At 52.7% G+C, this 13633-nt stretch overlaps 1 protein-coding gene across 1 annotated transcript in view; it reads left to right on the top strand.

Annotated features, from left to right (window-relative positions):
• Positions 1 to 13633, top strand: part of rdgB (retinal degeneration B) — a 379471-nt gene that overhangs the window by 199580 nt on the left and 166258 nt on the right. Inside the window, 1 exon segment of the mRNA XM_070093849.1 lies at positions 3170 to 3277. The gene's annotated coding sequence lies outside the window, so the exon portion shown is untranslated.

Here is a 13633-nt window from a genome sequence, read left to right as displayed (position 1 = left end):
TTATAACTATGGCCACAGTTTTTAAAGGGGTGGACTGGTAAGCCAGCGGAAGGCCTCGGTCAAATGACCAAAACCTTCAACGGCGGGTCATCCTCTAAGACTCGCGTCAGGAAACACTTGTCCTGTTTCCTGACAAACCTTACCTAACTTAACCTAAAGAAGAGAGAAAGGCGAATATTAAACTTATAGCAATACACAAATATCCCTTACATAGGAGAGTGCTTATGGCTTCTCTCTCCTATGTGCAGGATATTTGTGTATTGTTCCAATCACGGTATTGTGTCTCTTTGTTTTTAAACTTCTTGCAAATCGCACCCAAAGAACGATACTTAACAAATCCGAAGCAGCCACGGTGAAAATCTCGTTTCTCAAGGCACAATACTTTCCCCATTTTTTCTTATTCCTTAACTGACATAGAAAATGATACAAATCACAGCACTGTAGTATTCTTCTCAGACAGTATTAGAATTATAAGTGAGAGCCATGGAAGACACAACAAACCTCCAAGTTGGTGTAAACCAAATGTTGTCGTAAAATTACGAAGTAACATGATGTTCATCGAGAGCAAATTTCAGTTATTCCGCTATAAAAATGTAAAGAAACAAAAAACTGGAATAGATTACAAAACATTATTAAACAACTCCATTGAATGGAAACCAAAATCGTACATTCAGGAACAAACCTGCGAGGAAAATAATAGGTTGCTTATCAACCTTCCTAATTATTATTATTATTGTTGTTTTATTTACAAAAGAATGCAAAACCCATAGAGATCATTAGGATAAACTTAGAATTCTAAACAAGAGATGCTAAGCCTGTGATGATACCGTCAGGGCCAAGCTTCATTAGAGCAAGCTGAGGAGAAAGCGTGTTGAGTGCAATTCCATAATTGCGTTGTCATGACGATAAAGGTTCATTTGCTAATAATAGAGGCATTAACGAACTACATTGTATTGTTGTATATTTTATGTAGCACTAAATCTGTGAGGGACACTCAGCCCAAGAAGTGGTGAAGGCTCGAGCCTCCATTCACTGATAGTGAAGAGTGACTTTCTGGAGAAACTGCTTTGAGGTTCACTCTAACCGTGGTTCAGATTCATTCCTTTCTTCAAGGGGAACGTGCCTTGATAATTAAAGACTCTTGCTCCAAGGAGTTGGAGTTAGCCTTTCCTTCCTTGGATCAAACCTGATGGCCTCCCATTTCCCAGGCGCTGTGTAACTCCTAGTTACAGTGTTACCTGTAAAAACCTGTCACCTACATCTCTTCACCACCAGCAACCTTCACAAAGACGAGGTATTGCAGGAGAAATCTCTGTCGAGTCTCAGGTTCGAGGTCACTAAGCCTGACCCTTGCCCTGAAGTATGAATCAGCTCTTAAAATTGGTTATGAGAGAAACAGTGGGTGAGATGGGCAATGTGTCACCACTGCAGTGAGAGAGAGTGGGTGATGGTGGTGGTGGTGGTGGTTGGCGACGGTCGATCCCTGTGTGCAGTGAACTGAGACTCGCACTTTGTGAGTGACGCCCCTTTCTCCCCCCCCCCTATCCCTGTGTCGCACTGCGTTGCCCTGCTTCACCCAGGGGCACTGGTACACACACTCCTAGTGCTAGAGAGAGAGAGAGACACACCAAACACACTTGGACAGTGCCAGAGTGTCACCTAGGCCTAGGTAGCGAGACCACCGAGAGCTTGGCTGCTGTTTGAGAACTCTACGGATGTTTTCACCCGTATTTCACTTATATCTTCCCTCAGTCATCCCACATTTCCTCTGCCGTCCCACACCTCCTCAGTTGGCCCACATGTCCTCAGCCGTCCCACACCTCCTCAGTTGGCCCACATGTCCTCAGCCGTCCTACACCTCCTCAGTTGGCCCGTATGTCCTCAGCCGTCCCCTCTGCCTTATCTCAACCCTTACCATGACAACACGACGAGTATGTGTTTGATTCACAGGCAGCTCCTCCTGGCGTGGTATGCACAGTTGCCCTCGTGCCCATGCTCTGCCTCCTCGGTTACATTATTACTTACGTGTGAAAGGGGCTACCCTTCTCTTACCTTTAAAGGGGGATACCTTGATGCCGGTGAAGGATTCTTGATGCAAGTAATCGGAACTACTTTCCCCTTCCTCACCTCAAACCTAATAACCTCTCATTCTCCAGGCACTGTATGATCTCCTGCTGCTTCGGGGCTTTCTCGTGATTATAATAATTATCCTCTGACATTAATCAATGACTCTGCTATATTAGACTTAGTCATTGTTCTTTTCTTTCAATAATTATACAATAATATACTTTTTTTATAGTTACAAGGCCAGATTATTAACATTAAATCTGGGGAAAGCGATAAATCCGTAGGGGTCATACATCGCATGGGGAATACAACTGTGCTCGTAGAGTTTCATTTTAAGTTTATAATGTGCCGTTTTTTAAGGATTTCGGTTATAGTAACACTCATACAGTACTTCCGGTGATAACATTCATACAGTACTTCCGGTGATAACATTCATACAGTACTTCCGGTGATAACATTCATACAGTACTTCCGGTGATAGCAACACTCATACAGTACTTCCTTCTTTGATTCTGTTTCAGTAGTAGGCTATATATACAGAAAAAACTGTTTAATACGTTTTGTAACCCATTTCTCTATTGTTTCAACTGCATCTTGTCCCTACTAATGGCCTAAGAAATCTTCATATATTTGTTTAGACACTGTATGTGGTTATTAAATCTTATCTCTTTTTCCTGTTTGTCTATGATGGACTTTTTATAATTTAACTTTTTACCTCTGGAACTATTTTGTTTTTATTTTTTTATCCTAGCCACAGGTTTTTGATGCATTAACACCACAATAATGGTGCATATTACAGTTCTGACCTAACATATGTTGGTAAATGTTTATGAGAATTTTCCCGCCCATATATCTGAACCTTGTGTCTATTTTGAAGTTTGCAGTCTAGCATGTAAATTCTCGTTATTGCATTAAAATTTTCTGGTGACGTGCAATTATCTATTTGTCATTACCTATTTGTAGCTGCTGGAGAAGAGTTACACTGGGGGTGCTCGGTCTTCAGTAATTATGTCATAGTTTTTAAAATTTCCTATCGTTATAGCATTTATGAGATGGTATTGTTGTATCATGTGAAGACTACGAGTGATGATTATTGTTTCAGATGATGCGGTAGTGTGAGGGAGGCAGCATGGTGCTCATCAAGGAGTATCGCATCCCCCTTCCACTGACGGTGGAGGAATACCGTGTTGCCCAGCTCTTTATGATTGCTGTTAGTATGCTCCTTACCACCTTTCATTTATTACTAACCCACACTACTTCCTTACCACCCTGCCTTTATTACTACCCACACCAGGTCCTTACCACCCTGCCTTTATTACTACCCACACCAGGTCCTTAAAACCCTGCCTTTATTACTACCCACACCAGGTCCTTAAAACCCTGCCTTTATTACTACCCACACCAGATCCTTACCACCCTGCCTCTGCCTCTCTGCAGGCGGGAGAGATACATGATTATATACACCTGGAAAATCCTAGAGGGACTAGTACCGAACTTGCACACGAAAATCACTCACTACGAAAGCAAAAGACTTGGCAGACGATGCAACATCCCCCCAATGAAAAGCAGGGGTGTCACTAGCACGTTAAGAGACCATACAATAAGTGTCAGGGGCCCGAGACTGTTCAACTGCCTCCCAGCATACATAAGGGGGATTACCAACAGACCCCTGGCAGTCTTCAAGCTGGCACTGGACAAGCACCTAAAGTCGGTTCCTGACCAGCAGGGCTGTGGCTTGTACGTTGGTTTGCGTGCAGCCAGCAGCAACAGCCTGGTTGATCAGGCTCTGATCCACCAGGAGGCCTGGTCACAGACCGGGCAGCGGGGGCGTTGACCCCCGGAACTCTTTCCAGGTAAACACCAGGTCCTTACCTCCCAGCCTTTATTACTACCCACACCAGGTCCTTACCACCCTGCCTTTATTACTACCCACACCAGGTCCTTACCACCCTGCCTTTATTACTACCCACACCAGGTCCTTACCACCCTGCCTTTATTACTACCCACACCAGGTCCTTACCACCCTGCCTTTATTACTACCCACACCAGGTCCTTACCACAGTGCCTTTATTACTACCCACACCAGGTCCTTACCACCCTGCCTTTATTACTACCTACACCAGGTCCTTACCACCCTGCCTTTATTACTACCCACACCAGGTCCTTACCACCCTGCCTTTATTACTACCCACACCAGGTCCTTACCACCCTGCCTTTATTACTACCCACACCAGGTCCTTACCACCCTGCCTTTATTACTACTCACACCAGGTCCTTACCACCCTGCCTTTATTACTACCTACACCAGGTCCTTACCACCCTGCCTTTATTACTACCCACACCAGGTCCTTACCACCCTGCCTTTATTACTACCTACACCAGGTCCTTACCACCCTGCCTTTATTACTACCCACACCAGGTCCTTACCACCCTGCCTTTATTACTAACCCACACCAGGTCCTTACCACCCTGCCTTTATTACTACCCACACCAGGTCCTTACCACCCTGCCTTTATTACTACCCACACCAGGTCCTTACCACCCTGCCTTTATTACTACCCACACCAGGTCCTTACCACCCTGCCTTTATTACTACCTACACCAGGTCCTTACCACCCTGCCTTTATTACTACCCACACCAGGTCCTTACCATCCTTCCTTTATTACTAACCCACACCAGGTCCTTACCACCCTGCCTTTATTACTACCCACACCAGGTCCTTACCACCCTGCCTTTATTACTACCCACACCAGGTCCTTACCATCCTTCCTTTATTACTAACCCACACCAGGTCCTTACCTCCCTGCCTTTATTACTACTAACAACAGGTCCTTACCACCCTGCCTTTATTACTACCCACACCAGGTCCTTACCACCCTGCCTTTATTACTACCCACACCAGGTCCTTACCACCCTGCCTTTATTACTACCTACACCAGGTCCTTACCACCCTGCCTTTATTACTACCCACACCAGGTCCTTACCATCCTTCCTTTATTACTAACCCACACCAGGTCCTTACCACCCTGCCTTTATTACTACCCACACCAGGTCCTTACCACCCTGCCTTTATTACTACCCACACCAGGTCCTTACCATCCTTCCTTTATTACTAACCCACACCAGGTCCTTACCTCCCTGCCTTTATTACTACTAACACCAGGTCCTTACCACCCTGCCTTTATTACTACTAACACCAGGTCCTTACCACCCTGCCTTTATTACTACCCACACCAGGTCCTTACCACCCTGTATTTACTACTACCCACACCAGCTCCTTACCACCCTGCCTCCTTACCAGTCTTTTTTATTAATACCCACCCTTCCCCTTTCCACCCTCTGTTACTACCCACCCTATCTCCTTAACACCCTAGCTTTATTACTACCCACCCTAGCTCCTTAACACCCTAGCTTTATTACTACCCACCCTAGCTCCTTAACACCCTAGCTTTATTACTACCCACCCTAGCTCCTTAACACCCTAGCTTTATTACTACCCACCCTAGCTCCTTAACACCCTAGCTTTATTACTACCCACACTAGCTCCTTAACATCCTAGCTTTACCCCCCAATTTCCCCTGAACCACACCTGTCCCACACTCCACTGTATACCACACCTGTCCCACACTCCACTGTATACCAAATGTCCACCTCTGTTTCCACACCTGTCCCCAATTTCCCGCATACCCCAAACCCGTCCACCTCCCCTTAACCCCCCCCTGTTCCCCACTCCCCTGTATACACACCTTTCCCCCCCACTGTATACCACCTGTCCCACACCCTGATACCACCCTGTCCCATCCACTGTATACCACACCTGTCCCCCCTCCCCTGATCCACACCTGTCCCCCCACTGTATACCACACCTGTCCCCACACCCCTGCATTTTCCACCTTCCCCCTCCACTGTATACCACCCTTCCCACACCCCTGTATACCACACCTATCCCCCCCCTGATACCACACCTTCCCCCACTCACTGTATACCACACCTGTCCCACCTCCACTGATCACACCTGTCCCCCTCCCCCTTACCACACCTGTCCCAACTCCCCGATCCCCCTGTCCCACACTCCCCTGTATACCACACCCGTCCCCCCTCCATTATACCCACGTCCCCACTCCACTGTATACCACACCTTCCCCCACCCTGTTCCCCACCTGTCCCCCCTCCACTGATCCCACCTTCCCCCCCCATATACCACACCTGTCCCACACTCCCTGTAACCCACCTGTCCCACCCCACTTATCCACACCTATCCCCCTTTTATACCCCACCTTCCCCAAACCCTGTATACCACACCTGTCCCCAACCCCCTGTAAACCACACCTGTCCCCCCTCCCCCTTTTACCACACCTGTCCCACCCCTTTCCCCCTGCCCCATACCACACCTGTCCCCCTCCACTGTTCCACACCTTCCCACACTCCACCGCCCCACCCCCTGTCCCACACCCCACTGTATACCACCTGTCCACCTCCTGTATACCCACCTTCCCCCCTCCACGCATCCCCCCCTGTTCCCCCCCACATACCCACCCGTTCCCTCACTGTATCCACACCCCTTCCCACACTCCACTGATACCACCTGTTTTCCCCCACCCCCGATACCACAACCCTGTCCACACCCACGAACCACACCTGTCCCCACTCCACTGATACCACACCTTCCCACACCCCTGTATAAACACACCCCGTCCTCCATACTTTACCCCCTGTCCCCCACCCACTGTATACCCACCTGTCCCCACTCCCCTGTATACCACACCTGTCCCACCCCACAACCACACCTGTCCCACACTCCCTGATCCACACCTGTCCCACCCCATATACCCCACCTGTCCCCACTCCACTGTCCCACCCCCGTTCCTTCACCTCCACTGTATCCCTTCCCCCCTCCACTGATACCCCACCTGTCCCACCTCCTGTATACCACACCCGTCCCCCAACCCCCTGTTACCACCTGTCCCACCCACTGTATACCACCCTGTCCACCTCCACCATCCAAACCCGTCCCCCACCCCCACTGCCCCATTTAACCACACCCGTCCCCCACTCCACTGCCCCCCTTTTTTCCACACCTGTCCCCCCCCCTGTTTTCCCCATTTCCCAATCCCCTGATACCACACCTGTCCCCAACCCCCCCGATACCACACCTGTCCCCCCACCCACTGTATCCCCACCTGTCCCACCTCCACGTTCCCCCTTCCCACCTCCACTTTACCCACCTGTCCCACCCCACTTTTACCACACCTGTCCCCCCCCCACTGCAAAAACCTTCCCCCCTCCCTGTAACCCCACCTGTCCACACTCCCCGCTACCCACCTTTCCCCCACCCCTGCCCCCCCCTGTCCCCCCCCTCCACTGTTCCCACCCGTCCCCCTCCCCGAACCCACCTGTCCCACCTCACTGTTACCCACCTGTCCCCCCCTCCCTTTACCACCCCTGTCCCACCTCCACTGTTACCCACCCGTCCCCCCCATCACCCGTAACCCCTGTCCCCCTCCACTTATACCCACCTGTCCCAAAAACCCCCACTGTTCCCACCTGTCCCCCTCCACTGATACCCACCCGTCCCAAACTCCATTTTTATACCCCACCTGTCCCACCCCACTGTTCCCAACCCGTCCACCTTTTCCCTTGTAACCCCGCCCACCTGTTCCAAAACCCCCACTTTTCCCCCTGTCCCACCCCACTGCTTCTCCCCTTCCCCCCCCCTGATACCCACCTGTTTTCCAACCCCCCAAATTTTCTGTAACCTCACACCTCCTCCCCATCCCCGTTACCCACGTCCCAAACCCCCCCGCCCCCCTGTCCAAACACCCACTTTCTACCTCACCTGTCCAACCCCCAATTCCCGTCCAACCTTTCCACTGTCTACCCCCCTGTCCAAAACCTTTCCCCCCCTACCCCACCTGTCCAAAACCCCTCTCCCCCCTGTCCCCAACACTTTCACCGCACCCACCCGCCAAAACTTTTACTACTACCTCCCCCCCGTCCCAAAATCCACCCCCCCTCACCGTCCAAAACTCCACTGATACCCCACCCGTCCCCCCATGTACCCCACCCGTCCCCCACTCCCCCTCCCACCTGTCCAACACTCCACCCTTTTCCCTCACCCGTCCAAAACCCACCTCCCCCGTCCCACTCCCCTTTAAAACCCCACCTGTCCCAACCTCACAAAATCCCTCACCTGTCCACCCACCTCCCCACCTGTCCAAAACCCACTATACCCACCGTCCCCCATCCCCTTATACCCCCCGTCCAAAAATCCCCCTTTCCCCAACCCGTCCAAAACCCCCACTGTTCCCCACCGTCCAACACTTTCCACCGTCCTACTTCCCACCTGTCCCAACACCCACTCACCTCACCGTCCAACACCCCACAAACCACCCCACCTGCCCCAACCCCCCACTACTACCCACCTGTCCCAAAACTCCACCCTACCCTCACCCGTCCAAAACCCCCCACTGCCCCCTTCCCCTCCACACCCCCGTCCCCCCCTCACTTTAACCCCAATTTACCCCACCCTTTCCCACCGTCCCCCACTCCACCCCACCCCCCACCCGTCCCCCCACCACCCCACCGCCCACCCCCTCTCCCCCGTCCCCCTCCACTTCCCTCCCCGTCCCCTCCCCTTTCCCCCCCTGTCCAAACCCCCGACTTTTCCTCACCCCCCGTCCCAAACCCAACTCCTCACCTGTCCAACCTCCACTACTACCCCCTTACCCCCCGTCCCAAAACCCCATGCTACCCCCCTGTAAAATCCACTGCTTCCCCACCCGTCCAACACTCACTAAATCCCACCTGTCCCCTCCCCCTAACCCCCTCCCTGTCCAACACTATTTTACCCCCTGTCCAACCCCCCACCAAATCCTCCCACCCGTCCAACCCCACCCTACGTCCCCCCCCTCTGTCCCAAAACTCCAAACCCCCCCCCAACTACCCCCTCACCCGTCAACCCCCTTCATTAACCTACCCCACCTGTCCCCCACCCACTAAATCCTCCTTTTTCCCCACCCACCTACCTCACCCGTCCAACCCCCCTTTTACCCACCTGTCCCAAAACCCACCAACCCCCCTTCCAAACCCCTACCCCCTTTTAAAACCCCCCCCCACCGTCCAAAACCCACCACCTCCCCGTCCAAAACCCACTAAATACCCACCTGTCCCCCACAACCCCACCCCCGTCCCCAAACCCCCTTTTCCACCAATACCCCAACCGGTCCAAAATCCACCAAATACCTCACCTGTCCCAAACTCCGTCCACCAAAACCTCCAACCCCATTTAAACCCCACCCTGTCCAAACCCCAAAACCCACCGTCCAACACTCCACAACTCCCCACTTGTCCAACACCCACTTTCACCCACCTGTCCAAAACCCACAACCCCCCACCCGCCAACACTCCCTAACTACCTACCTGTCCCAAAACCCCCACAACTACCCCACCCTAACACCCCACCCCAACCCCTCCCCACCTTCCCCACTCCACTAACACCCCACCCGTAACACTACCCTCCACCTGTCCAAAACCCACCTACCCCACCCCAACACCCATAACTACCTCACCCGTCAACCCCACTAACTACCCACCCGTCAACCTCCACAACTTCCCCCCCTCCCAAAACCCACAACACCCACCGGCAACCTCCACTAACTACCCCACCGTCCAACCCCACCAACTACCCACCGTCCCACCCCCAACCACCCCACCGTCCCAAAACCCCACTACCTCACCGTCCAACACTCCACAAATCCCACCTGTCCCAAACCCCCCTCACCCCACCCCCCCATCCCAACACTCCCCAAACTACCCTACCGTCCAAAAACTCCACAACTACCCCACCTGCCAAAACCCCCAAATACCTCACCTGTCCCAAAACCCCAATAACCCCCCACCTTCCAACACCCACCCCAACCCTTTAAAACCCCACCCGTCCACACCCCTCCCTCACCGTCCAACACTCCACTAATACCCCCTGTCCAACACTCCACAAACCCCCACCCAAACCCACTAATCCCCCCCCCTGTCCCAAAACTCCACCAAAACCCACCTGCCAACCCCACCACCCCCCCGTCCCCCACAACCCCCCACCCGTCCCAAAACCCCCCCAAAAAACCCACCGTCCAACACCCACTAACTACCCACCGTCCAAACCCCCAATTCCTCACCTGTCCTCCCACAACTCCTCCCGTCCAACACTCCACAACTCCTCCCCGTCCAACCCCACAACTACCCCCCCTCCCCTCCCCAAAACTCACCGTCCAACACTCCATAAACCCCCCACCCTTTCCAACCCCAAACCACTCCCTCCAAACCCCTCTCCCGTCCAACACCCCCAACTACCCACCCGTCCCAAAACCCCCACCAATACCCCACCGTCCCCCAACCAATCCCACCTTTTCCCCCCCACCAAAACCCCCAGTCCCCACCCCCCCTTTAACTCCCCCCCACCTGTCCAACCCCACTCTCCCCCGTCCCCACCCCTTTAAACCCCACCCGTCCCACCCAAATATCATGTCCCCCCACTAACCCCACCCCTCCCCCCACTTTCACCTCACCCTCCAAAACCCCTTCTACCCCCTGTCCAACACCCACCCTCCCCCCCCCAAACCCACCAAAAACCCCCCCCCGTCCCCCCACCAACCCCCACCCGTCCCAAAACCCCCACCAATTCCCCCCGTCCAACACCCCCAAAAAACCCCACCGTCCACACTCCACTCCCCCCTCACCGCCAACACCCCCAACTACCCCCCCGTCCCAACACTCCCAACCACCCCCCCCACCCCTCCAACCCCTCCACCCCTTTTCCTCACCCGTCCACACCCCAACTCCCACCCGTCCAACATCCACAATCCCCCCTGTCCCCAAAATCCATAACTACCTCCCCTTCCAAAACCCCCAACCCACCCCACCCTCCAAACCCCACAAACTCCTCACCTCCAAACCTCCACCAACTACCTCCGTCCAAAACCCCCACTAAACCCCCCCGTCCAAACCCCCCCACCTCACCGTCCCAAAACCCCACAACTACCTACCTGTCCCCCCCCCTCCCCCCTACCGTCCCACTCCCCCCCCCCTGTCCCCTCCCCTCCCCCTCACCGTCCAAACTCCACTAACCCCACCTGTCCACCCCACCCAAAATACCCCACCCCCCCAACCCCTTCCCCCCCCTTCCCCCCCCGTCCCCCCACAACCATCCCCCCAACCCCACCAACTCCTCACCGCCCCCCCCAACTCCCCCTCCAACCCCACCAACCCCCTGTCCCCCCCACTAACTCCCCCCTTTCCCAAAACCCACAACTACCCCCTGTCCACACTCCACCACCCCCCCGTCCAAAACCCCACAACCCCCCCCGTCCAACACCCCAAAACCTCCCGTCCAACCTCCACCAACCCCCCCGTCCCCCCTCCACCAACTACCCCACCTGTCCAACACTCCACTAACTACCTCCCCGTCCAACCTCCATAAATCCCCCCCTCCACCCACCAATACCCACCGTCCAACACTCCACAATCCCCCACCCGTCCAACACCCACTCCACCCCACCCTTTCCACCTCCACCAACTCCTCACCCCTCCAACACCCCTCCCCCCAAACTAAACCCCCCCACCGTCCCAAAACCCCACAACCCTCACCTGTCCAACACTCCCCAAAAAACCCCGTCCCAAAAAACTCCCCAAATACCCCACCTTCCCAAAACCCCCTTAAAACCCCCCCCCTGTCCAAAACCCACCAACACCCCACCTGTCCCAAAACCCCCAACCACCCACCTGTCCAACACCCACCAAAACCCACCTGTCCAACACCCCCCACCCAACCCTAATTTCACCGTCCCAAACCCCCACAATTCCCCTCCAAAACCCATTAACTCCCCCCTTCCAAACCCCCACAACTACCTCCCCTTTCCACACTCCCCAATCCTCCCTTCCAAAACCCCACTAACCACTCCCCGCCCCCCCACCAACTACCTCCCTGTCCAACTCCCCAACTACCCACCTGTCCAACACCCCCCCACCCACCTTAACCCCACTAACTACCCCCACCTGTCCAACCTCCACTAACCACCCCACCCCGTCCAACACTCCACCACCCACCTTCCAACCCCACAACTACCCACCTGTCCCACTCCACTAAATCCCACCCTTTCCCCACTCCACCACCCACCCTTCCAACCCCACCAACCCTCCCCGTCCCAAACCCCACTAATACCTCACCCCTCCCAAAACCCACTAACTACCTCACCTCCAAACTCCACCCTACCCCACCCCTTTAACCTCCCCCAACTACCTTCCCCCCTCCAAAACCCCCACCAACTACCCCAAACCCCTTTTAACACCCACCACCCCAAACCCCATTCCCCACTTTCCAAAATCCCAAAATACCTCACCTGTCCCCCCCCAAACCCCCACCTGCAACATATAAACCTACCTGTCCAAACCCCCCCTTACCCCTTCCAAACTCCCCTAAATACCCCACCTTAAACCCACTAAATCCTCACCTTCCCCATACTACCTCACCTTCCCAAAATCCCCTACCTCACCGTCCAAAACCCCACCTTCCCCCACCTTCCAACACTCCACACCTCACCTGTCCAACACTCCATAATTTTCCCCCGTCCCAAACCCCCACTAACTACCTCACCTGTCCAACCCCACCAACTCCCACCTTTCCCCCTCACAACACCCCCCCTGTCCCCACTCCACAACTACCCCACCCTTCCCAAAACTCCAAACCACCTCACCTCCAACCTCCCCTAACCACCCCACCTCCAACACTCCACCAACTACTCACCTGTCCCCACCCACCAATAACCTCCAACACCCAAACACCCCCACCTGTCCAACACCCACCCAACTCCCCCCCTTCCCAAAACCCCACAACTACCTCACCTTTCCCAAAACCCCACCAACTCCCCCTTCCCTCCCCTCCAACCCCCAAACCCCCACCTCCCCTTTTCCCCACCATAACTCCCACCGTCCAACACTCCCCTAACTACCCACCGTCCAAAACCCCCCTAACACCTCACCTTAACACTTACCAACTACCCCCCCTTTCCCCACTAACTACCTCACCTGTCCAACACTCCACTAACTACCTCACCTGTCCAACACTCCACTAACTACCTCACCTGTCACTTACGCCGCCATCTTTTATATAAATATTGTGTTGTGTAAATATTGCATGTAATTATGTAACAATTATTGTATTCATTCATTTTTCGTAATAATTTTGAAATTTCTGAAAACTAAAAAATTTATAAATAATTTTATGCATTTATTACTACTAACATGTGTAATGTTTGTCTTTTAAAACCTAAATTTGTTGCCGTAATATTATTTACGGTTATTTATATTATTGTTACTACATATTATTATAATTATTATTATTATATTATTATTATTATTATTATTATTATTATTATTATTATTACCATTATTATTATTATTGTTATTATTACCATTATTATTATTATTATTATTTTTATTATTATTATTATTATTGTTATTAATACCATTATTATTATTATTATTATTATTATTATTATTATTATTATTATTATT

The sequence above is a fragment of the Cherax quadricarinatus genome, chromosome 44 (assembly GCF_038502225.1).
Source record: "Cherax quadricarinatus isolate ZL_2023a chromosome 44, ASM3850222v1, whole genome shotgun sequence".
In the NCBI taxonomy this organism is placed as follows: domain Eukaryota; kingdom Metazoa; phylum Arthropoda; class Malacostraca; order Decapoda; family Parastacidae; genus Cherax; species Cherax quadricarinatus.
The sequence above is the reverse complement of the archived record's forward strand: the minus strand, read 5'-3'. Positions and strand labels throughout refer to the sequence as shown.